The sequence below is a fragment of the Capricornis sumatraensis genome, chromosome 12, assembly GCF_032405125.1.
Source record: "Capricornis sumatraensis isolate serow.1 chromosome 12, serow.2, whole genome shotgun sequence".
NCBI lineage: Eukaryota > Metazoa > Chordata > Mammalia > Artiodactyla > Bovidae > Capricornis > Capricornis sumatraensis.
In genome coordinates, this window is record NC_091080.1 from 17,540,882 (window position 1) to 17,568,537 (window position 27,656).

A 27,656-nucleotide genomic window follows, 5' to 3' on the forward strand; every position below is an offset into this window, starting at 1 on the left:
TTGCAGCCATGAAATTAAAAGATGCTTATTCCTTGGAAGGAAAGTTATGAACAACCTAGACAGCACATTAAAAAGCAGAGACATTACTTTGCCAACAAAGATCCATCTAGTCAAGACTATGGTTTTTCCAGTGGTCATGTGTGGATGGATGTGAGAGTTGGACTGTGAAGAAAACTGAGCACCGAAGAATTGATGCTTTTGAACTGTGGTGTTGGAGAAGACTCTTGAGAGTCCCTTGGACTTCAAGGAGATCCAACCAGTCCATTCTAAAGGAGATCAGCCCTTAGTGTTCTTTGGAAAGAATGATGCTAAAGCTGAAACTCCAGTACTTTGGCCACCTCATGTGAAGAGTTGACTCATTGGAAAAGACTCTGATGCTCGGAGGGATTGGGGCAGGAGGAGAAGGGGATGACCGAGGATGAGATGGCTGGATGGCATCACCAACTCGATGGATATGAGTTTGAGTGAACTGCAGGAGTTGGTGATGGACAGGGAGGCCTGGCGTGCTGCAATTCATGGGGTAGCAGAGTCAGACACGACTGAATGACTGAACTGAACTGAACTGAAAGCCTTCAAATGTGTGAATTGCAACAAACTGTTTAAAATTCTTAAAGAGATGAGAATACCAGGCTACCTTCTCCCTGCCTCCTAAGAAATTTGTATGCAGGTCAAGAAGCACCAGATAGATACAACCACACATGGAACAATGGTCTGGTTCCAAATTGGGAAAGGCATATGTCAAGACTGTATATTATTACCCTGTTTTTTTTTTTTTTTTTAACTTATATGCAGAGTACATCATGCAGAATGCTGAGCTGGATGAAGCACAAGCTGGAATCAAGATTGCTGGGAGAAATATCAATAACTTCAGATATGCAGATAACACCACCCTTATGGCAAAAAGCAAGAAGAACTAAAGAGCCTCTTGATGAAAGTGAAAGAGGAGAGTGAAAAGCTGGCTTAAAACTCAACATTAAAAGACCTAAGATTATGGCATCTGGTTCAATAACTTCCTGGCAAATAGATGGGGAAACAATGGAAGCAGTGAGAGACTTTACTTTCTTGGGCTCCAAAATCACTAGTGTTAGTTCCAGAAAATCTTGTAAGTCTTCATAGAACTGTTCTACTTCAGCTTCTTCAGCATTACTGGTTGGGGTATAGACTTGGATTACTGTGCTATTGAATGGCTTGCCTTGAAAAGATCATATATCATTCTGTAGTTTTTGAGATGGCATCCAAGTACTGCATTTCAGACTCTTTTGTTGACTATGAGGGTTCCTCCATTTCTTCTAAGGGATCCTTGCCACAGTAGTAGATGTAATGGTCATCTGAATTAAATTCACCCATTCCTTTCCATTTCAGTTCACTGATTCCTAAAATGTCAATGATCACTCTTGCCGTCTCCTGTTTTGCCACTCAAAATTACCTTGACATGGACCTAACATGAACCTAACAACGTTCCTACACACTATAAAGAGAATTCAGGGTGGAGTTCTAGTAAAGATAAGGACACAGGCACTATTTTGATTCTCACATTATGCAAGAAGGAAGTTTAGATCCTTCAGTGATTGTCAAGTGACTAAAGGGAAGGTTTGATGATATGGAAGGTGGTGTCTATGACATTACTGTTTGCCATGGTGACAGATGTGGCTTTGAAAAATTTGAATAAGGTGGAAGCAATCACTGGGGTGACAAATAGAAGAAGATATTTGGTCAAAACCATTTCCACCAAGTTAATATTTTTAATAGGAACTTTTTTCTAAATATAACACTGGAATCAACTGAGAAATATTACCTTTAAATTGAGGCAAAAGTTGTCTCCTACACACTGAAAGTTTTGTTGATGTTGAGATGGGAGAAATTATTATAGGAAACATCAGTCTTATTTGTTTTTATACTCACTTGGCTCCATTGCAAAACTGTCCTGTTCATTTTACAAAAGACAAAGAAAACGAACAAACAAAACACTTGATGTCTTCTACTCAAACAACATTTCTAAAACTTGCAGCATTTCTCTTGTGGAGCTTGAAACAGATTTACTCACATGGTCAAGGAGAGTTTTTGAGAGCCAGGAAGGAAAATGTAAAATATGGTCTCTGCCAACAATATCCAGTCTCCTTGCTATTAGCACCAACAAGAGAAATTTGGCAGTACCAATCTATAAGGAAGCCAGAAATTTTTCATAATGATCTGAAGATTGTCCTTACATCATTTATGGTGATGCTGATAGTGGTTACCAGGTTTGATACTTAGAATGTGGATGGGACATGTTAGCTACTCCTGGAGGCATGGTAAACATGAAGGAAAGAGAAATATTAAAGTTCCACAAAGGTATTGGGTAAAGTGAAACTGATACTGATATGAGATGTAAAGCTCAAATACATAGAATATTTGAACAAGATAGTATGTTACTGAAGGAAGTTTACCAAAACATTTTTAGCACTCCTTTCCCTAAGAAAATGCAGGTACTTGCTCATGATTTCTTGATGAAATCACAAGTACATCTTTTTGGTTGTAGAAATGTTGGCTCTACCTTTGAGAAAGTGAAAGTGAAGTCACTAGGTCTTGTCCGACTTTTGCGACCCAACCCCATGGACTGTAGCCCACCAGGCTCCTCTGTCTGTGGGATTCTTCAGGCAAGAATACTGGCAGTTGCCATTTCCTTCTCCAGGAGATCTTCCCAACACAGGAATCAAACCCGGGTTTCCCGCATTGCAGACAGGCGCTTTACCATCTGCTCCACAAGGGAAGCTACCTTTGAGAACATCACATTAAAAGAGTCAGATAAGCAGATGCATCAGGAAAGAATTTCTTGACCTTTAGTGTTTGTGGAGCCCCAAGAGGGTACAGGAAAGAATGATGCTAAAGATGAAACTCCTGTACTTTGGCCATCTCATGCAAAGAGTTGATTCATTGGAAAAGACTCTGATGCTGGGAGGGATTGGGGGCAGGATGAGAAGGGGACGACGGAGGATGAGATGGCTGGATGGCATCACTGACTCGATGGACGTGTCTGAGTGATGGAGTTGGTGATGGACAGGGAAGCCTAGCGTGCTGTGATTCATGGGGTCACAAAGGTTCAGACACAACTGAGTGACTGAACTGAACTGGAAAGGGTACAGATTCCCTGGAGAATTTTTTAAACCATGATGGACATGCTTGAACCAAGACCCAGGGAGAATGATCTTAAAGAGATGATGAAGAAAACTTCATGAATTCCTCTTAGGGAAAAGTCCATTTCTAGTGACCAGAGCAACAGAAGTGAGAGGACTGGACATTTTCAATGGGAAACAAGTTATCAATTTTGATTTTCAGAATTGTATCACTCTTCATCCTCCTCACAGAGCCAGTTGTCTTGCTCTTCACAGTGTTTGCACTGCTCACTGGTGGGCAAGGTATGAGCTAAGAGGCTGGAAGAAGACTCAAGGAACTGTAGGAGCTGCAGACACATTTATTCTCTTCCAGCTGATGCAGCAGGCATAACAGCAACCATAGCATAAGGTAACACAACCCAACCTCTCTCCTGGCTGGTACAGCGCCATAACAGCATTCTCATCTGGTTGACGCAGCAGCTGTAGCAGTATACATCCTGTATTCCCTCCTCTTGTGGCTGACCCAGCAGACATGGCTGTGATGCAACAGAAAGGCCACCACTTTCGGGTGGAGCCCATATATCGGGACAGCATAAAGTAGCTCATGAGCTTGTGAGTACCTTGTGACTGGCATGCACAGTGCTACAAGTGCTTTCAGCTTTTGCATAGTCATTATTTACAAAACATGGGGGAAGACAGCCTGAACTCACTTGGCTAATTTGGCTAATTTGCTTTCTCCCTAGAAGGATGATATTGAAAGAAAATATGTATTGCCTTTACTGTACAGGATGTGTAGGAAATCTTGGCCTTGCCAGCTTGTTCTTTAACTAAAGAATCATAAATATGACCAAAGATTTGTTGGATCTTTTTTGTGGCAGCTAAACAAAAAGTGCCCCTGTCATTTGAAAAGGTGGCATATCAACACTTCTAAAAGGGGAGCAGCAATAGACATTAGAAGAGTAGTAGATTCTGAGGCAGATTTGCACCAGAGGTTATCAACATAGTCCTGTTGCCAGCAATTCCAGCTTCAATAGCAGCGGTGCCAGCAGGAGTGGAGGTGGTGGAGGCAAACACAAGCAGCTGCAGAGAATTTGGTGCGCGTAGTGATGGAGGTTTTGAACGTTGATGGATATGGAGGAAATTATAACTGCTGGGGGATTCACTGGTGGGGCAGCTGAGCCTACTTGGTAGTAGTGCTGTGCTGTGCTTAGTCACTCAGTTGTGTCTGACTCTTTGTGACCTCATGGACTGTAGCCCTCCAGGCACTTCTGTCCATGGGGATTCTCTAGGTGAGAATACTGGAGTGGGTTGCCATGCCCTCCTCCAGGGGAGCTGTCCAACCCAGGGGTCAAACCAGGTCTCCTGCATTACAGGTGGATTTTTTACCATCTTAGTCACCAGGAAAGTCCATGGATACTGGAGTGGGTAGCCTATCCCTTCTGCAGTGGATCTTCCCAACCCAGGAATCAAATCAGGGTCTCCTGCATTGCAGGCAGATTCTTTACCAGCTGAGCTACCAGGGCAGTCCATATATGGAAACAACATGTAATTTAGCCACAGTATATATTGTATAGGTGCAAAAACGTATCAAATTGCCAACTGTGATACTCCACTGATTCTCTTTTTAAGGAAACAAAAGTTCACAAGAGGAGATGAAAGGAGCAATCAGCAGCCTTGTTCAGAAAGTAATTTGAAGACATCTACTGTTATAGTGTGTATTAACTCTCGTTCCCCCTAAACCCATCCTAAATTGCTTTCATAATTTGTTGACTGCCAATCATCTGGTTGTTTGTCGTGAATGTGTTATTTTGATGTCCTATTAGCTCAGTAATGCTCAAGATAACTTTTTTTGATAAAATACATTTATTGTACTTGAGCTAAAATTTTTGTAAATCTATAAGTTTCAAACTGAACCATACAAACAATGCAAACTTATGTATACACACAAAACTCTATTCACTATTTAAGTATGTAAAGAGTCAGTTCAGTCAGTTCAGTCGCTCAGTCATGTCTGACTCTTTGTGACCCCATGAATCACAGCACGCCAGGCCTCCCTGTCCATCACCAACTCCTGGAGTTCACTCAGACTCACGTCCATTGAGTCAGTGATGCCATCCAACCATCTCATCCTCTGTCGTCCCCTTCTCCTCCTGCCCGCAATCCCTCCCAGCATCAGAATCTTTTCCATTGAGTCAACTCTTCACATGAGGTGGCCAAAGTAATGGAGTTTCAGCTTTAGCATCATTCCTTCCAAAGAAATCCCAGGGTTGATCTCCATCAGAATGGACTGGTTGGATCTCGTTGCAGTCCAAAGGACTCTCAGGAGTCTTCTCCAATACCACAGTTCAAAAGCATCGATTCTTTGGCGCTCAGCTCTCTTCACAGTTCAACTCTCACATCCATACATGACCACAGGAAAAACCATAGCCTTGACTAGACAGACCTTTGTTGGAAAAGTGGTGTCTCTGCTTTTCAATATGCTATCTAGGTTGGTCATAACTTTTCTTCCAAGGAGTAAGTGTCTTTTAATTTCATGGCTGCAGTCACCATCTGCAGTGATTTTGGAGCCCCCCCAAATAAAGTCTGACACTGTTTCCACTGTTTCCCCATCTATTTCCCATGAAGTGATGGGATCGGATGCCATGATCTTCGTCTTCTGAATGCTGAGCTTTAAGCCAACTTTGTCACTCTTCACTTTTACTTTCAGCAAGAGGCTTTTTAGTTTCTCTTCACTTTCTGCCATAAGGGTGGTGTGATCTGCATATCTGAGGTTATTGATATTTCTCGTGGCAATCTTGATTCCAGCTTGTGCTTCTTCCAGCCCAGCGTTTCTCATGATGTAATCTGCAAATAAGTTAAATAAGCAGTGTGACAATAGAGTAGACTGTATTTATTATAGTAAACTTTTCTTTTAAGGATATTTGATTTCCCAAATATATCATTATAGAGAACAGCAGATATGAATATTATATATTAGTATATTTAGTAAGGTAGGATATATTCTTAAAATGCTTGATCTCTGGATATTCAATTTCAAGTGACTGGTGTTTACAGAAACAAGCTCAAGAGGAAAAGAAAAAAAAAAACTATTATAGAAGAATGAAAAGAAAAAATATTTATTGTGAGATTTAAGGGAAGGAGGTAAAAGCTTTATCATGAGCTAAAAGTTCACCAATGTCTTTATTCTGTTCACATACACCCTGCTAACCACGTTTAGAGCTTTAATTTCAAAAATTCTCTCTTAAATGGCACTTCAAAAATATGTCAGCTTCAACTGCCATTTTAAGTATTAAAATAAATAAATAAATAAATTCCTCTAAGCAGAAGTTAGAAGAAAGAAAAAAATAAAAAAGCCTCACAAAACATGATCAATATATTATATTGGTTTATGCTGCTTTTGTATCATGAATAGATTAGAAATATGTCTTCTTTTACTCACTTTTTATTTTTGCTTTTTAGTCAAACATGTTTGGTTTGTACACTGAATTATTTTTCTGTTGAAAGTTGCCCTTTTCTACGTTCATATTAAAAAACAAAAATATAATTTTCATTATATATAGTTAAAACTGGGGACTGTGAAATCTAAAATCAAAAAATATTTTTATACTTATTTACTTTCTAATTAGGATGGAAATGTATCTAAAGAACCTTAACTTAATTTGAGTAATTGGAAGAGAAGGAGTTATTGCAGAAGGGCCCAGAAAATGCCCTAAGTCAATTATACTGCTGGACTGAGAGCATAGGGCCACTGGACAGCAGCATTTCTCACAGGTTCACATTGAAATGATCCAGTGCATTTCAAGCTATATACATGTTAGTAAGTTCTGCACTCTTTTCCCAAGAGAACAAGTAAAAAGAAAATAAAAAAGCTGTAAGCTACTTATGTCACAGTTGTCACTGTCATTGCAGACTCTTTACTGTCTGAGCCACCAGGGAACCCCAATGTCAATATAGTTAAAACAAATGTTTTTCTTTGGTGTTGTTTTTGTTTTTACTATAATATCACAATAATAAGAGTAAAAGATACAGTTTTGCTGTGAGTTCCCAAAGAAACAACAAAAAAGGAATTACATAAAGTTAAATAATCAACTGATATTTAGTATCAATTTGATGAAACGTTCTTGCTTTAATTTAGGACATAATTGTTTCCCTAACAATTACACTACAATGTTAGGTAAATCCAACAAAGTAGTAATAGACATGAAAACAATTCTTCCCAATTTTATGTGTTTATTTTGATACATATTCTACTAAGGTCATGAGCTTTTTCTGTGAGTTTGAATGATCAATAGACTTGGCTTGAACTGCGGGTGAACTAATTATATATCTTCAAACTTGAGAATAATACATTTTTCACTTACCAAGATACAATTTAAAAATTAATAGAAACACACAAGGAATAGAATGGACACCTCACAAAAAGACAATATAGTTCAATGGTTCAGGATAAAGACAAACTGGGTGTGAATCTCATTTGTTTTTTCTTACATACAAACATAGACAAGTTACATATTATCTTGCATTTCAGTTTCCTCATTTATAAAAGGAAGATAGTAATATCTACCTCATTACATTTTTGTGGATTTTAAATAAGCTGATGCGTATGAAAAGATGATAATAGAGTCATGAATATTATGAATGTTTGATATTAAGCTATTCCAGACTTCGCTTATTGTGGCAAATATATAAATTTCCCTAAGTAGTGTTCACTAACTGCTTGATTATATTCTTTGCTTCTAAGTTATTTGCTTTAGTTTTTTTAATCATGTTTATTATAATTTGTTCCCCCTCTATATGGTGATAATTTCTTAAATTATAGATTCAGTATTACTTAAATGTATCATATATAGAAAATCTACAATTCAATGTGATGATTAAGATATTCTTTTCATATATATATATATATATATATATAGGTTTCATTTATAAGTAAGAGATTATCTCAGGTAAAAATTACTGCTGTACAATGTAAAATAGCTGAATGGATAAAGTGTATTGAAGATTTTTATTCCAAAATTAAAAAAAAAAGGAAGGAAAAATAAGGTCTTATATCTCAATTTGTGTCTATGGACCTTAAATATAATGATAAAATTGATATATTTATAAGATTAAGAAATTAGAAATACTGAAAGTGTTACTCAGAATTATACTACACTAAAACCCTTGCTTCTGATTATAAAGAAATATATCTTATAGACAGGTAAATAAATGATTCTAATTTTTTTCAAATATAAGAATTTTAACAGAATGAATAAAAAGCATAATATGAATATGCCATCTCATCTCACAAGACAACTATTCAGATATTTAAATATACAGTTACATTGGGAATAATTCAGTGAAATATACGTATGGCCTATATCAGATTCTTATACTGGGAAAATATAACACCTTGTGATATACAAAATCATTCATTAATCAAATTTCATGGAAACATCCTATTTTATAGTAAGCTTTGGGAGAAAAAAAATTAGAAAAATCTTTGACCATTGTTAATATTAACATCTCCAGTCATAGAAATAATCATCATTTCATCCCTCCAAGTATCATGAAGACTTGCAGAATACTGAGTTGCTAAATTAACAGCATTTTTTGGTTCAAGTATAACTGAATAATTGTTCCATTTCATATCTGTGCTTAAGTGAGCTTAAGCCGTATTACGTTAAGGTAATATATGATCTAGGCATTATTAATATCAAGTGATAAGTTGATATATAGTCAGTTCAGTTCAGTTCAGTCGCTCAGTCACGTCCAACTCTTTGTGACCCCATGAATTGCAGCATGCCAGGCCTCCCTGTCCATCACCAGCTCCCGGAGTTCACTCAGACTTACGTCCATCGAGTCCGTGATGCCATCCAGCCATCTCATCCTCGGTCGTCCCATTTTCTTCCTGCCCCCAGTTCCTCCCAGCATCAGAGTCTTTTCCAATGAGTCAACTCTTTGCATGAGGTGGCCAAAGTACTGGAGTTTCAGCTTTAGCATCATTCCTTCCAAAGAAATCCCAGGGCTGATCTCCTTCAGAATGGACTGGTTGGATCTCCTTGCAGTCCAAGGGACTCTCAAGAGTCTTCTCCAACACCACAGTTCAAAAGCATCAATTCTTTGGTGCTCATCTTTCTTCACAGTCCAACTCTCACATCCATACATGACTACTGGAAAAACCATAGCCTTGACTAGATGGGCCTTTATTTGGCAAAGTAATATCTCTGCTTTTCAATATGCTATCTACGTTGGTCATAACTTTTCTTCCAAGGAGTAAGCGTCTTTTAATTTCATGGCTGCATCACCATCTGCAGTGATTTTGGAGCCCCCCAAAATAAAGTCTGACACTGTTTCCACTGTTTCCCCATTTATTTCCCATGAAGTGATGGGACCAGATGCCATGATCTTCGTTTTCTGAATGCTGAGCTTTAAGCCAACTTTGTCACTCTTCACTTTCACTTTCATCAAGAGGCTTTTTAGTTCCTCTTCACTTTCTGCCATAAGGGTGGTATCATTGGCATATCTAAGGTTATTGATATTTCTCCCAACAATCTTGATTCCAGCTTGTGCTTCTTCCAGACCAGCATTTCTCATGATGTACTCTGCATAAAGTTAAATATGCAGGGTGACAATATATAGACTTGACGTACTCTTTTTCCTATTTGGAACTAGTCTGTTTTTCCATGTCCAGTTTTAACTGTTGCTTCCTGTCCTGCATATAGGTTTCTCAAGAGGCAGGTCAGGTGGTCTGGTGTGCCCATCTCTTTCAGAATTTTCCACAGTTTATTCTGATCTACACAGTCAAAGGCTTTGGCATAGTCAATAAAGCAGAAATAGATGTTTTTCTGGAACTCTCTTGCTTTTTCCATGATCCAGAGGATGTTGGCAATTTGATCTCTGTTTCCTCTGCCTTTTCTAAAACCAGCTTGAGCATCAGGAAGTTCACGATTCGCATATTGCTGAAGCCTGGCTTGGAGAATTTTGAGCATTACTTTAGCAGTGTCTGAGATGAGTGCAATTGTTTGGTAGTTTGAGCATTCTTTGGCATTGCCTTTCTTTGGCGTTGGAATGAAAATTGACCTTTTCCAGTCCTGTCACCACTGCTGAGGTTTCCAAATTCACTGGCATATTGAGTGCAGCACTTTCACAGCATCATCTTTCATGATTTGAATTAGCTCAACTGGAATTCCATCACCTCCACTAGGTTTGTTCGTAATGATGCTTTCTAAGGCCTAGTTGATGTCACATTCCAGTATGTCTCTTTTTTTTATTGTGCTTCACTCTGTTGAGGTTCACAGATAATGCATTTTATACAAATTGAAAGTTTGTAGCAACCCTACATATAGCAGGTTTATAGGTTACATTTTTCTAGCAGTATTTCCTCATATATCACTTGGTCACCTTTAGTAACAGTCAATAGTTCAAACTTTTTTATTACTATTATATTTGTTATGATGATCAGTAATCTTTTTATAACTGTAATTCTAATCAGTAATTCTAATTATTTTGAAATGTCACGAATCACACCTGTAAGACAGTGAAATTAATAAATGTGTGTGACAATCTGTTCCTGCTGCTGCTGCTGCTACTGCTGCTTTTAAGTCGCTTCAGTCGTGTCCAACTCTGTGCAACCCCATAGATGGCAACCCACCAGGCTCCCCCATCCCTGGGATTCTTCAGGCAAGAACACTGGAGTGGGTTGCCATATCCTTCTCCAATGCATGAAAGTGAAAAGGGAAAGCGAAGTCGCTCAGTTGTGTCCGACTCTTAGCGACCCCATGGACTACAGCCCACCAGGCTCCTCTATCCGTGGGATTTTCCAGGCAAGAGTACTGGAGTGGGGTGCCATTGTCTTCTCTGGATAATCTGCTCCTCTGACCAGTAATTCCCCATCTTTCTTTCTCCCTTTGGCCTCCCTCTTCCTGAGATGCAGCAATATTGAAATTTACCTATTAATAATCCTCCAATGGCTTTTAAGTGAAAGGAAGAGTCATACATCTCTCACTTTGAATTTAAAAACAACAAAGGATTCAGCTTAGTGATAAAGGCATGTTGAAGGCTGAGATAGGCCAAAATCTACACCTTTTGCATACAACAGCTAGCCAAGTTGTGACTGCAAAGGAAAAATTTTCAAAGGAAAAATAAACGTACTACTCCAGTGAACACTTGAATGATAAGAAAGCAAAACAGCCCTCTTGGTAATATGGAGAAAGTTTTAGTGATGTGGATTGATTAAACATAATGTAACATTCCCCTTAACTCAAAGACAGTCCAAAGCAAGATCCTAGCTCTCTTCAATTGTATGAAGGCAGAAATAGCTGAGGCAATTGCAGATGAAAAGTTTAAAGCTAGCAAGAGTTTGGTTCATGAGCTTGAAGGAAAGTTATCTCCAAACATAACAGTACAAGGTGAAGCAATAAGCACTGATATAGAAGCCTCCCCAAGTTATTCAATCAAGCCAAGATAATTAAGATGAATACACTAAGCAATGTATTTTCAGTGTAGATAAAGCTACTTTCTATTAGAAAAAGTCTCCATCTAGGACTTTCATAGCTAGAGAGGATAAAGCAATACTTAGCTTCAAAGTTTCAAAAGACAGCCCGACTGCTAATGAAGTTGCTGACTTTAATTTGAAAACACTATTTATTTGTGCTTAGTTGCTCAATTGTGTTTGACTCTGTGGATCCATGGACTAAAGCCTTCCAGGCTCCTCTGTCCACGGGATTCTCCAGGCAAGAATACTGGAGTGAGTTGTGATGTCCTACTCCAGGGGATCTTCCCAAACTAAGGATCGAACCCAGGTCTTCTCTTGCATTGAAGGTAGACTCTTTATCAATAGCATCACTACTCATTTATTATCATTCCAAAAATCTTAGGGTCCTTGAGAATTATACTAAATCTACCTTTCCTGTGATCTATAAGCAGAGTAAAAAAGCCTGGATAATAGTACATCTATTGACAACATGGTTTATCACATATTTTAAGCTCTCCATTGAAACCTACTGCTCAAGAAAAAAAAAAAAAATCTCTAAAATACTACTGTATATTGACAGGATATCTGGTCATCAAAGAGCTCTGATAGAGATGTACAAGGAGATTTTATTTTCATTCTTGCTAATTCAGCATCTATTCTATAGCCCATGGATTAAGGAGTAATTAGCCTTTCGAGTTTTATCATTTAAGAAATGAACTTCATAAGCCTATAAGTGGTATAGGTAGTGATTCTTCAGATGGATCCAGGCAAAGTAAATTGAAAACCTTATGGAGACAATTCAGCATTTTCAGTGTCATTAATAACTTTCATGAGAAGATATCACAGTATCAACATTAACAGGGATTTGGAAGAAGTTGATTCCAACCCTTATGGATTATTTTGAACTGCTCAGAATTTTGGTGGAGGAAATAACTGTAGATAAGGAAGACAAAGCAAACATAAACATGCAAAAGAATTACAAGTAGAACCTGAACATATGACCAAATTTCTAAATACAAACTCATGACAAAATTTTAATGGATGAGGAGTTGCCTCTTATAAATGAGCAAGAAAAAAATTTTTTTTTTTTTGAAACAGAATCTACTCCTGGTGAAGACAGTGTGAAGATTATTGAAATCACAACAAAGGATTTAGACTATTACTCTTAGTAATGGTAAGTAGCAGGTTTTGAGAGCACTGACTGTAATTTTCAAGGAAAGAGTTTCAAGGAAACCCATCTACCATGGATTATATGCTATCAAACAACACTGTGTGCTACAGAGAAATAATTCACAAAAGAACAAAGTCAATTAATGAGGCAGAATTCATTGTTTTCTAATTTGAAGAAATTGTCACAACCATCCAATTTTTAACAATCAACACTCTGATCAATCAGCAAGCAATAACATTGAGAAAATTAACTATATCTAAAAATATAGGTATATAATTTCAATGTAGATATCATTTATATCATATGAATATATATATATATATGTATATATATATATGGTAATCTATGCATGCATGCATGCTAAGTCACTTCTGTTGTGTCTTATTTTTTGTGACCCTTGGACTGTAGCTACCCAGGCTCCTCTGTCCATGAGATTCTCCAGGTAGGAATACTGAGTGGATTGCTCTTTCCTTCTACAGGGAACCTTCCATACCCAGAGATCGAACCTGGGTCTCCCGCATTGCAGGCAGATTCTTTACCATCTGAGCCACCAGGTAAACCCAATGGTAAAGAATCTGTCTGCAATGCTAGAGACCCAGGTTCGATCCCTGGGTCAGGAAGATCCCCTAGAGAAAGGCATGGAAACCCACTCCAATACTCTTGCCTAGATAATCCCATGGACAGAGGAGCCTGGAAGACTACACTCAACGAGGTTGCGAAGTCAGACATGACTGAGCGTGTCACCAGAGAAGCCCTCAATTTAGTTTAATCCAGAGTAAAAGCCGGAATACTTACTGATCATTATAAGAACGCAAGATATTTAGTAGTACCTTTCCTATTGAATCAGAATTGGAGCCAAAGAAATGCCCAAACTAACCCACATTCAGAGGCAGCCAGTCAAAAGCAGATTTCATTAGGACTAAAGTGAGCAAGACATATGACCAAATTTTCCAGGCTCGGTAAAAATACCAGGGAGGAAAAAAGCCTGAGCCAGTGTGGAAGTGAGGGAGACACAAGTTCACAGGCAGTGTAGTGTAGTCAAATTGCTCAGGGTCTGGTGTCCAAGCTTTGAGGAGGAGCATGGTTTGCTCTCCCATTAGCATCATATATATGTGTGTGAGTGTGTATGTTCTCCAAAAGGAGAGATTGAAAGTTTATTCATCACCTGAATTTTAGACAAATGGAAACAAACCTTTATAAAAGGTGTAAAGAAAACCTTTATTTCAAGACTTGATTCTGAAAAAATATAAGGAATTTGTATTATACTGTTTTAAAAAATGACAAAGAAAAAATTGATGAAGTAGTGACTCCTGCAGGGTTAAAAATTGGATCCCAGGAAGCATGACTTTCTGATTTATAACTTCAAATCCGTGTCATTTGCAGTCAATGGCTCCCATATCCCATTCCTGGTTCCCTGGATATCATAGCTGAGAGAATTAAGGAAAATATGGTGTCCTTGACTCAGAACATCACAAGTGCTTGACTCTGTTTCACTGAAACCCAGGCAACTAAAGTGTGTGTGTGTGTGTGTGTGTGTGTGTTTTAATGAAATATGTAAGTGAAGATACTGCTTCAGTTATTACCTTTGTTCCCATAACATTTGCAGCTGATGCTTAGGCTTTGACTTAGAATAAGCCAAAACATTTCATTTAAAATAAAATTGCTCTGATGTGTGATCATACAAGTAGAAAGAAAATAAAGAAGCTTATAGCTGCAAACGGATAGGCCTCCTTGGAGCCACCCAGAATGGGTGAATCCAAAGGTAGAAGAGCCAAGAACTGATGAGCAAGAGATTGAGAATATGACCCCTAAACCTGTGCTCCAGGAAAGAAACAATGGTCTTTGATTGCATTTGTTCAATTATTCACTAGTGCAGTTCAAAGGGGAAAAATTTCTTTTTGTCTTGGGGCCCAGATACATTTCTGTTGAGGTTTTTGTAGAGGGTGCCTATAGTCTGGGCTGTCTTGGGGACTCCATGGAAGAGAATCCACCTGCGAGGAGCTACCCTGCGTCTGCAGTCAGGGGTGGCCGAGAGGAGACACCCTGCGTCCGAGGTCAGGGCAGCAGCTGGGAGGAGCTACCTCGTGCCCAAGGCCAGGGACGGTGACCCTGAGGATCTACCCCAAGCCCGAGGCTAGGGACAGCAGCTGGAAGGAGCCACCCACGCCTGAGGCCAGGGCCCGCAGCCAGGAGGAGCAACCCAAGGAGCAGTGGCTGCACAGGCACAGGAGGGCCTAGAGGAGCTATCCCATGTTGAAGGTCAGGAACGGTGGCAGTAAGGAGATACCCCTCATCTGAGGTAAGGAATAGCGGCTGTGCTTTGCTGGTGCAGCCGTGAAGAGATACCCACAAGGTAAGAGAAACCCAAGTAAGATGGTAGGTGTTGCAAGAGGGCATCAGAGGGCAGACACACTGAAACCATACTCACAGAAAACTGGTCAGTCTAATCACCCTAGGACCACAGCCTTGTATAACTCAATGAATCCAAGCCATGCCTGCCTGGCAACCCAACACAGACGGGTCATGGTGGAGAGGACTGACAGAATGTGGTCCACTGGAGAAGGGAATGGCAAGCCACTTCAGTATTCTTCCCCTGAGAACCCCATGGACAGTATGAAAAGGGCAATATGATAGGGTACCAAAAGAGGAACTCCCCAGGTCAGTAGGTGCCCAATATGCTACGGGAGATCAGACGAGAAATAACTCCAGAAAGAATGAAGGGATGGAGCCAAAGCAAAAACATTACCCAGCTGTGGATGTGACTGGTGATAGAAGTAAGGTCCAATGCTGTAAAGAGCAATATTGCATAGGAACCTGGAATGTCAGGTCCATGAATCAAGGCAAATTGGAAGTGGTCAAATAGGAGATGGCAAGAGTGAACGTCGACATTCTAGGAATCAGCAAACTAAAATGGACTAGAATGGGTGAATTTTACTCAGATGACCATTATATCTACTACTGTGCGCAGGAATCCCTCAGAAGAAATGGAGTAGCCACCATGGTCAACAAGAGTCCGAAATGCATTACTTGGATGCAATCTCAAAAATGACAGAATGATCTCTGTTCATCTCCAAGACAAATCATTCAATATCAGAGTTATCCAAGTCTATGCCCCAACTAGTAATGCTGAAGAAGCTGATGTTGAAAGGTTTTATGAAGACCTACAAGACTTTTTAGAACTAACACCCAAAAAAGATGTCCTTTTCATTATAGGGGACTGGAATGCAAAAGTTGGAAGTCAAGAAACACATGGTGTAACAGGCAAATTTGGCCTTGGAATGCGGAATGAAGCAAGGCAAAGACTAATAGAGTTTTGCCAAGAAAATGCACTGGTCATAGCAAACACCCTCTTTCAACAACACAAAAGAAGACTCTACACATGGACATCACCAGATGGTTAACACCAAAATCAGATTGATTATATTCCTTGCAGCCAAAGATGAAGATCCTCTATACAGTCAACAAAAACAAGACCAGGAGCTGACTGTGGCTCAGATCATGAACTCCTTATTACCAAATTCAGACTCAAATTGAAGAAAGTAGGGAAAACCACTAGATCATACAGCTATGACCTAAATAAAATCCCTTGTGATTATACAGTGGAAGTGAGAAATAGATTTAAGGGCCTAGATCTGATAGATATAGTGCCTGATGAACTATGGAATTAAGTTCATGACATAGTGCAGGAGACAGGGATCAAGACCTTCCCCATCGAAAAGAAATGCAAAAAAGCAAAATGGCAGTCTGGGGAGGCCTTACAAATAGCTGTGAAGAGACGAGAGGCAAAAAGCAAAGAAGAAAAGGAAAGATATAGGCATCTAAATGCAGAGTTCCAAGGAATAGCAAGAAGAGATAAGAAAGCCTTCTTCAGTGATCAGTGTAAAGAAATAGAGGAAAAGAACAGAATGGGAAAGACTAAATATCTCTTCAAGAAAATTAGAGATACCAAGGGAACATTTCATGCAAAGATGGGCTCGATAAAGGACAGAAATGGTATGGACATAACAGAGGCAGAAGATATTAAGAAGAGGAGGCAAGAATACATGGAAGAACTGCACAAAAAAGATTTTCACCACCCAGATAATCATGATGATATGATCGCTAATCTAGAACCAGACATCTTGGAATGTGAAGTCAAGTACGCCTTAGAAAGCATCACTATGAACAAAGCTAGTGCAGGTGATGGAATTCCAGTTGAGCTGTTTCAAATCCTGAAAGATGATGCTGTGAAAGTGCTGCACTCAATATACCAGCAAATTTGGAAAACTCAGCAGTGGCCACAGGACTGGAAAAGGTCAGTTTTCATTCCAATCCCAGAGAATGCTCAAACTACCGCACAATTGCACTCATCTCACATGCTAGTAAAGTAATGCTCAAAATTCTCCAAGCCAAGCTTCAGCAATACGTGAACCGTGAACTTCATGATGTTGAAGCTGGTTTTAGCAAAGGCAGAGGAACCAGAGATCAAATTGCCAACATCCGCTGGATCATTGAAAAAGCAAGAGAGTTTCAGAAATCATCTATTTCTGCTTTATTGACTATGCCAAAGCCTTTGACTGTGTGGATCACAGTAAAACTGTGGGAAGTTCTGAAAGTGATGGAAATACCAGACCAACTGACCTGCCTCTTGAGAAATCTGTATGCATTTCAAGAAGCAACAGGTAGAACTGGACATGAAACAACAGACTGCTTCCAAATTGGAAAAGAGTATGTCAAGGCTGTATATTGTCATCCTGCTTATTTAACTTCTATGCAGAGTACATCATGAAAAAAGCTGGACTGGAAGAAACACAAGCTGGAATCAAGATTGCCGAGAGAAATATCAATAACCTCAGATATGCAGATGAGACCACCCTTATGGCAGAAAGTGAAGAGGAGCTAAAAAGCCTCTTGAGGAAAGTGAAAGAGGAGAGCGAAAAAGTTGGCCTAAAGCTCAACATTCAGAAAACGAAGATCATGGCATCTGGTCCCATCATTTCATAGGAAATAGATGGGGAAACAGTGGAAACAGTGTCAGACTTTATTTTGGGGGCTCCAAAATCACTGCAGATGGTGACTGCAGCCATGAAATTAAAAGACGCTTACTCCTTGGAAGAAAAGTTATGACCAGCCTAGACAGCATATTCAAAAGCAGAGACATTACTTTACCGACTAAAGTCCATCTAGTCAAGGCTATGGTTTTTTCTGTGGTCATGTATGGATGTGAGAGTTGGACTGTGAAGAAGGCTGAGCACTGAAGAATTGATGCTTTTGACCTGCGGTTTTGGAGAAGACTCTTGAGAGTCCCTTGGACTTCAAGGAGATCCAGCCAGTCCATTCTGAAGGAGATCAACCCTGGGATTTCTTTGGAAGGAATGATGCTAAAGCTGAAACTCCAGTACTTTGGCCACCTCAGGAGAAGCATTGATTCATTGGAGAAGACTGATGCTGGGAGGGATTGGGGGCAGGAAGAAAAGGGGACGACCGAGGATGAGATGGCTGGATGGCATCACTGACTCAATGGATGTGATTCTGAGTCAACTCTGGGAGATGGTGATGAACAGGGAGGCCTGGCCTGCTGTAATTCATGGGGTCGCACAGAGTCAGACACGACTGAGCAACTGAACTGAACTGAATGCAGGAGACTTGAGTTTAGTCCCTGGGTCAGGAAGATCCCCTGGAGAAAGTAACAGCAGTCCACTCTAGTATTCTTGTCTGAAAAACCCCATGGACAGAAGGAGCCTGACAGGCTATGGTCCAGTGGGTCGCAAAAGAGTCAGACGTGGCTTAGCAACTAAAACAACCACGCCAGACTTTAGGTTTCTCAGCTCAATGGGATGAACCTTCCCGGCCCCCTACATGACATGCTGTAATCTATAAAACCTGTATCTTCTCAGAAGGGAGCTGGGAGATCTAGCAAAGGACTTCTGGAAATGTACGAATAATGAGACACAATTAAGAATCTCTGCTTAAAGTCACAACATTGTGCAGTTTGTCATCTTGCCCACGATTATATCACTCAACTTTAAAACATACTTATTATGAAGGTTACTCTTGGATCAAAACACCCAAGTGAAATGCTTCAGTTTGTCAAAAGAATTAAGCTGTTAAACCACCTGATCCCTCTCTCCAGACGTTAATTTAGGAAATGAAAGAGTACATCTTTACGTGGGAAAAAAAAAAAAAAAAAAAAATTTGGAGCATGCAGAAAAGCAAAGAACTCTTGGAAAAAATAAGTGGCTAATACTATAAACAGATTATTTTCTTTATAGTAAATAAAGAAAAAAAAAAAAAAAACTGGGCTTCCCAAGTGGTGCCAGTGTTAAAGAACCTACCTGACAATGCTTGAGATATAAGAGACATGTGTTTGATCCCTGGCTTGGGAAGATGCCCTAGAAGAGGGCATGGCAACCCACTCCAGTATTCTTTCCTGGAGAATCCCATGGACAGAGGAGCTTGGTGGACGACAATCCATAGGGTTCAAAGAGTTGGACCCAAATGAAGCAAACTAGCATACATGCACCACAAGTATATTCTTTTCTTCATAATAAATTCAAACAAAAAAACAAAGCTCTAATGCAGGGATTAATACTGAGGAAATTTCTGCATGCTGCAATATCTCTGTGCATTCTCTTTGAATAAAGTTGATCCATATAAGTATCCTTTAAAAAGAAAACTTAAAAATGCCAACATTCTCTTGCTCATCTCTGAGCAACAGAATAGAGAATTGAAGAGATATAGAGCACGGATAAAAGCAATAGGGAAGCCAACAGTCCACTGTGTGTTTCTAGGGCAGAAAAAGTGAATATTTCAACAGGGCAAGTGTATACCCCAGAAGTGAGTAGAACTTGAACTGTTGTTATATCTCCCAGAAGACTGTGGGCAAATCATGAACACAAACAACATGAACTGTGGATGCCTGAGGGCAGAAGTTCAGGGCATTCCTATAAAAGGAATCGGTCAAATTAGGTCTATGTAGATAGAATTTCTCCAGGTCCTCCAAAGAACTTAAATGTTAATCTTGGATTGCACAACACAAAGGACATGCATGCGCAATTAATGTCAACCAGAGTGTCAAAAATAACAAAGTAAAATAAGGCAGGTGTCAGTTGGGTTTTTATTTTTATTTTTTTGTTTGTTTGTTTGTTTTTCCCAGCTCTCTTCAATCTCCTCAATAAGTTTGAAAAATCTAGCCTTAAAAAGGAAAAGTACAAAAAGTGATTTAAAGTTAAACATAAACTTCCTTTTTTATTTGCACCATTTAAAGTCTCATAAAAAAATAAGAATTGGGCTTGGTCTTTGGAGGGGGAGAAAAATTAATTAGAAAAATATTATTTATTTAAAACTTCTAAGTGATCAGATAATTCTGATATCTGCTCAAGATACAGTTTACAGATAAATGTGGAGACTTGACAGGGCCTAATTACATACAGTAGATTAAAAAACATGTCATTTATACCTACTTCAATATACTAGCTACCATATTTAGAACATTCTTCAATAGTTACATTCATTTTTAATAGAATTGTATTACTTTTGTTGTTCAGTTGCTATATCATGACCAACTCTGCAACCCCATGAACTTTACCATACCAGCCTCCTTTGTCCTCCACTGTATCCAGGAGTTTGCTCAGATTCATGTCCATTGAGTCAGTGATGCTGTTTAACCATCTCATCCTCTTTTGCCCTTTTCTAATTTTACTTTCAAGATTGCCAAGAGAAATATCAATTACCTCAGACATGCAGATGACACCACCCTTATGGCAGAAAGTGAAGAGGAACTTAAGAGCCTCTTGATGAAAGTGAAAGAGGAGAGTGAAAAAGTTTGCTTAAAGCTCAACATTCACAAAACGAATATCATGGCATCTGGCCCCATCACTTCATGGGAAATAGAAGGGGAAACAGTAGAAACAGTGTCAGACTTTATTTTGGGGGGCTCCAAAGTCACTGCAGATGGTGAATGCAGCCATGAAATTAAAAGATGCTTACTACTTGGAAGGAAAGTTATGACCAACCTAGACGGCATATTGAAAAGCAGAGACATTACTTTGCCAACAAAGGTCCCTAAGGTTTTTCCAGTGGTCATGTATGGATGTGAGAGCTGGACTGTGAAGAGAGCTGAATGCCAAAGAATTGATGCTTTTGAACTATGCTGTTAGAGAAGACTCTTGAGAGCCCCTTGGACTTCAAGGAGATCCAACCAGTCCATTTAAAAGAGATCGGTCCTGGGTGTTCATTGGAATAACTGATGCTGAAGCTGAAACTCTAATACTTTGGCCATCTCATACGAAGAGTTGACTCATTGGAAAAGACCCTGATGCTGGGAGGGATTGGGGGCAGGAGGAGAAGGGGACAACAGAGGATGAGATGGCTGGATGGCATCACCGACTCAACGGAGATGAGTCTGAGTGAACTCTGGGAGATGGTGATGGACAGGGAGGCCTGGCGTGCTGCTATTCATGGGGTCACAAAGAGTCAGACACGACTGAGCAACTGAACTGAACTGAACTGAACTGAATTTTACTTTCAGTCTTTCCCACATTCCAGTGAGTTGGCTCTTCATATCAGGTGGCCAAAATATTGGAGTTTCAGCTTCAGCATCAGTCCTTCCAGTGAATATTCAAGACTGACTTTTAGTATTGACTGGTTTGATCTCCTTGCAGTCTGTGGAACAGACAAGAATCTTCTCCAGCACCATCAACTGAAGGCGTCAATTCTTTGTCACTCAGCCTTCTTTAAAGTCTGACTCTCACATCTGTACATGACCACTGGAAAAACCATAGTTTTGACTATAAGGGCCTTGGTTGGCAAAGTGCTATCTCTGCTGTTTAATACACTGTCTAGGTTTGTCATAGGTTTGCTTCCAAGGGGAAAGTGTCTTAATTTCATGGCTTCAGTTACCATCTAGTGATTTTGGAGTTCAAGAAAGTAAAATATGTCACTGTTTCCACTTTTACCCGATCTATTTGTCATGAAGTGATGGCACCAGATACTGTGATGTTAGTTTTTTGAATGTTGAGCTTTAGGCTAGCTTTCTCACTCTCCTCTTTCACCTTCATCAGGAGACTCAAAGTTCCTATTCATTTCTGCCATTATTGTGGTTCAGTTCAGTTCAGTTCATTCAGTCACGTCTGACTCTTTGTGACCCCATGGACTGCAGCATGCCAGGCCTCCTTGTCCATCACCAACTCCCAGAGTTTACTCAAACTCATGTCCATTGGGTCTGTGATGCTATCCAACCATCTCATCCTCTGTTGTCCCCTTCTCCTCCCACCTTCAATCTTTCCCAGCATCAGGGTCTTTTCAAATAAGTCAGTTCTTCATATGAGGTGGCCAAGGTATTGGAGTTTCAGCTTTATTATAGTTTCCTTGTAGTGGTATAATCTACATATGTGAGGCTATTGATATTTCTCCCAGCAATTTTGATACCAGCTTGTGATTTATCCAGCCTGGCATTCCAAATGATGTACTCTGCATAGAAGTTAAACAAGAAGAGTGACAAAATATATTCTTGTTGTAGTCCTTTCCCAATTTCGAACTAGCCTTTTATTACAAGTCTGGTTCTAACCATTGCTTCTTGACCTGCATACAGGTTTCTCTGGAGGCATAAAATGGTCTGGTATTCCCATCCCTTTAAGAATTTTCCACACTTTTCCGTGATCCACACAGTCAAAGGCTTTGGCGCAGTAAGGGAAGCAGAAGTAGATGTTTTTTTCTGGAATTCTGTTCCTTTTTCTATGATCCACCAGATGTTGGCAATTTAATCTCCAGTCCCTCTTGTGGCTCAGTTGGTAAAGAATCCACCCACAATGCAGCAGAAATGGGTTTGATCCCTGTGTTGGGAAGATCCCCTGGAGAAGGGAAAGGTTACACACTCCAGTATTCTGGCCTGAAAAATTCCATGGACTGTATAGTCCATGGGGTTGCAAAGAGTCAGACAAGACTGAACAACTTTCACTTTCACCTTCCCTCTGTCTTTTCTAAATCCTGTTTGTACATGGGGAAGTTCTTTGTTTACATGCTGTTGAAGCCTACCTTGAAGTATTTGTGCGTTACCTAGCTAGCATGTGAAATGAAGACAATTGTATGGTAGTTTAAATATTCTTTAGCATTGCCCTTCTTTAGGATTTGAATGAAAACTGACCTTTTCCAGCCGTTATGCCACTGCTGAGTTTTCCAAATTTGCTGGCAAAGTGTAGCACTTTAATAGCATCATCTTTTAGGATTGAAATAGCTCAGCTGGAAATTGATCACTCCTGTTAAAAGTGATGAAGAAATACTTTGATAGTCTGAACAGAGGGATAGCTGCTTCTGACCCAAAGAGAGGAGGCCATGTTGCATACTTCAGGCAATGCAAGTTTAGATCCTTTCAGATCCTCAGAATGTAGACATATACCCTGGTTAACTTCATATAACTTCCTGGTTACAACCAAAGTCCTGAACACTTGGGTGGCTTGTGTAAGAGCATGGAAACTTTGAGGCTTCTCTAAGTAGGCTGAAGAAGTGACAGGAAAAAAAAAAAAAAGGAAATTGCAAATGATGTGTGCAAACTTACTGTGCAACAAGTGTACTATGTGTAGGATTGCTAGAAATCTAACAGACTCTTTGAATGGTGCTAAGATACTTTTTTAACCTATTCCAAAGTTAAAATAAGATTAGTACTGCAGTAGATATTTAAGGGGTGTCCCTGGTGGCTCAAATGATAAAGAATCACCTGCAATGCTGGAAACCTGGGTTTAATCCCTGGGTTAGGAGGATCCTCTGTAGAAGGGAACAGCTACTCACTCCAATATTCTTGTCTGGAGAATCCCATGGACAGAGGAACATGACAGGCTAGTCCATTGGGTCACAAAGAGTAGGACATGACTGAGTGACTAGCACTCATTCATTCATTCATATATTTAAGATTTAAACATTTTTGTTCTTGATAATAAACATGTTTTTCAGAAGTTTCAGCTATGTACAACTATTTATGATTCAGTAAAGTAGTTAATTCCTTTCTGTCTTACATGATGATTCTGTTCTCAGAAGTTCTACAAATGTCAAGCAGAGGTGGTTGAGGGAAAAATCCACATCTTACATTCTCAGAGAAATTTACTGTGAAATCCTGACTTGATTTCTACTTAGTGCTTTCCACTCGACCAATTTTCACTTGAAATTCTAGTCTTGAGCTCTAAGCAGTTTGGTCCTTGCTGATTCTCCTGGGTTTCCTGGAACCCCTTTAGTCTTGTTGAGTCAATAGTTCTTCTTAAGCAGAGAAAATAAAGCCCCAGGCTAAAATAAGATAGAAAAAGCAAAGGGGAAAAGCAGACAAACAAACAAACAAAAAAGCTGGCACATCTTTCTCTCTTGTGATTTTATTACTTCATGCACTAAAGAGCACAAAATCAGTTCTCACCAAATGAGAAAACTCTGAGGCCAATTTGTATTTTTTTTCTCTCTTTTTATGTTATTTCCATTATAGTTTTTCTATTTTAGTAATGTCAAGGGGATTATTTGCAATAAGTATTAATAAAATATATGTCCTAAGTAATTATAATCTAGGAAATATATTTCACTTAAAATGTGATATATCTTAGAATTATTATATATTTTCTCATGTACAATTATGATATAATAGACTCTTGAAATAAGATTATGGTGGTCTCTTGGTTTAACCTAATGGCAATATAGTTTGTGGAAAGACAATGGCTTCCCATCACTAGTAGAATAAATACTATTTGGTAATAGATCAAGTATGAGATATGAAAGAAAAGTAAAATTTAATTCCCTCTTAAGTAGTTGGTTTCTTAAGGATGAAGAGATTAAGTTCTTTGTTCTATGATTGAATTAGGTACACAAATACATTTGAAAAATAGGCAATCAACTCAGAAAAGCTTTAAAAGAGAAACACACTTACCAAATTATGGTATAGAGGTGACATTCAAAATCAGATTCAAAAGAGATGTAAGAGTTTGCCTAAGGAGAAAGAAGAAACAGAAATTAGTAGATGCTAAGGACTTGGGTTGAATAACTGAATAATTAGTGATCTGGTAGGTTCTGACTGCTAATATATATAGTCTTTTTAATATTATTCAAGTCTGGAGAGTTTTCAGGTCAGATTGTCTTTTAAGAAAATCAGAACTCAGAATTCTTCCTATTTTAAGGATTTTATTTCTTATTATTGCTATATTTAAGAAGAATGATTAGGTTTATTTTACATTATAGCAACCAATATTTATTTCATCTTTACTTAGTTTTCAGTTTATAGCTACCATGAAAGAGTTTGCATAATTTGATACTTTTTTATTTCTACAGTATGTAATTGTGAAGAAAATATACTACTTTATATATATTTGTGAAATGTTAGATTTTTAGATATTTAAGTGAAAGTGAAAGTCACTCAGTCCCACTCTTTGGGACCACACGGACTATATAGTTCATGGAATTCTCCAGGCCAGAATACTGGAGTGGGTAGCCTTTCCCTTCTCCAGGGAATATTCCCAACCCAGGGATCAAACCCAGGTCTCCCATATTGCAGGAGGATTCTTCACCAGCTAAGCCACAAGGGAAGCCTAAGAATAATGGAGTTGGTAGCTTATCCCTTCTCCAGCTGATCTCTCCGACCCAGGAATTGAACCGGGGTCTCCTGCATTGAAGGCAGATTCTTTACCAACCAAGTTATGAGGGAAGCCTTTAGATATTTAAGGTGTATTTAATTTAGCATAAAACAATTAATATGAAGTACTGTTAATGATACAAGTTCTTAAACTTTGATGTAAGCTGCAATAAGGTAACCAGATACAATTTTATCTGGATGTTGAAGATATTTGTTTAAAAAAAAAAATGGTATGTTTGGAAATAAATTCCCTGTAAAATTCCATATTCTCTTTACAGTATTGCTGAGAGGTATAGGGAGATTAACATTAGTGAGTAAGAAAGAAAGTATATCCTTAACAATTAAGGGATGGTAATAGCATGAGCCACACCTGAGTTTATGTTATGGAATAAGTTATTAAACAATCTCCTTTGGAATGCCTTGAGTAATTATCCCATACATTTTCTACCCTGGCCAGTGTCACTCTTAGAAACTTGAAGCTCTGAATTTTCACTAGTAATTCTGGTTAATCTGCATAGAATCATCCACAATAAATATTCATTACAGCGAGAGTTAGAAAAAAAAAGAAGAAGAAGAAAATGTTTCCAAGGTAATAATAATGTAGGGACAGGAACAGAAATAGGGTTTTAGTTCTTTATGTGTCCTTCTCCATTTCCTGTCACTGGAAAGGAGATTTTTATAAATGAGACTCTGAGTTACAAACCTCTCTGTGTAACAAAAGTAGGGGTCACACAATCCAGCATTTCCTGTACCAAACTTTTATATTTAACTTGTTATAGCATTTCCATATTTCATTTCAGAGTAGCAAAAATATAGATCATAGTCAAATCTAAATTACAATTCTAAAACAACCAAAAAAATTTTTTTAATTCCTCTGGTCATATATGCTTGATTTATCCTATTGGGTTTCTTGGATTTTATGCTTTGATTCTTGCTATTAGATAGTTGAATAAATTCATGAGTATTTTATCCAGATGACGAATTCTCCAAGATAGGACAAATCATATATTTGCTAACTTTTTACTCTTTAGGGAACTAACTTTTTTTTTTTTTTAATATTTAGGGATTTCTCTATTTCATATGCATTTAAGTGACAACTTCTAATTTTGTCTTTTATTTGGAAATCAATAATTACTGTATATATTGCTTTGATACAGGGCATTCTGGAATATGGTAAATTTAAGTTGGCTCCTTGGTTACTGTTTTACCAATACATCCTATTTTATTTTTATAGCAAATAACTTTTATGATTTTATTTCAAATAAGAGCAACAAAACACAAAAGATTTAAAATCAGTACTCAGTTGTAAAAAATATAACATTTTACTCATATTTTATCCTATGAGAATGTATAAGATTGCCTGATTAATAGAAGACTTGGGAAAATTTTCTCTAAACATTTTTGTCAAACATATCAATTCACAAAGATAGTTACACTAATTCAAAATATGAGTTTAGTTATTTCAATATGGGTGCACATATCTTTGTGTGTGCTTTTAAAATCCAAGTTAACAAATGTACTATTAAAGTAATAAAGACATGTTCAACAAAATTACAGCTTTGATTAATAACTAAATCATACATTTTATTTTTCTGAAATATTTTGACATATTTCATACAAATTTAACTTATGGCTTCCTTTGTGGCTCAGCTGGTAATGAATCCACCTGAAGTGCAGAAGACTTGGGTTCAGTCCCTGGGTTTGGAAGGTCAGCTGGAGAAGGGGACCACTACCTACTCCAGTATTCTGGCCTGGAAAATTCCATGGGCTGTATAGTACATGGGGTCCCAAAGAGTAAGACAGGACTGAGCAACTTTCACTTTGGCAGGCTACCTTTCATGGGGTTTCAAAGAGTGAGATATGACTGAGCGACTAACACACACATACATGAGTCATGTTATTTTTATGTTGATACAAAATTTTAAGAAATTTTAAGAAAATATGATATTGGTTAATGAAATTAACCAGGAATAAATCAACAAAACATGTGTTTACTATAAAGTCACTTTTCTCATTTTTCACATAACTTCATTTTTTTCACAATAATATATATAAAATATATATATATATATAATATATAAATATTCTTATAAATATTTCACACAAGGTGGGAATATAATGAATGTGAAATTTGGTCAGCTCAGGCTAATCTTAAAGAAAATTAAATTGATTAATATCTTGTTCCATGTCTTTATTTTTACATATATATTTACATATCAGTTCAGTTCAGTTCAGTCACTCAGTCATGTCTGACTCTTTGTGACCCCATGAATCGCAGCACGCCAGGCCTCCCTGTCCATCACCTACTCCCGGAGTTCACTCAGACTCACGTCCATCGAGTCAGTGATGCCATCTAGCCAT

General features: G+C 38.5%; 1 pseudogene; it reads left to right on the forward strand.

Annotated features, from left to right (window-relative positions):
* The first annotated feature begins 1,971 nt into the window (after positions 1-1,971).
* On the forward strand, positions 1,972-14,825 carry LOC138089323 (putative ATP-dependent RNA helicase Pl10; annotated as a pseudogene).
* The last annotated feature ends 12,831 nt before the right edge of the window (positions 14,826-27,656 follow it).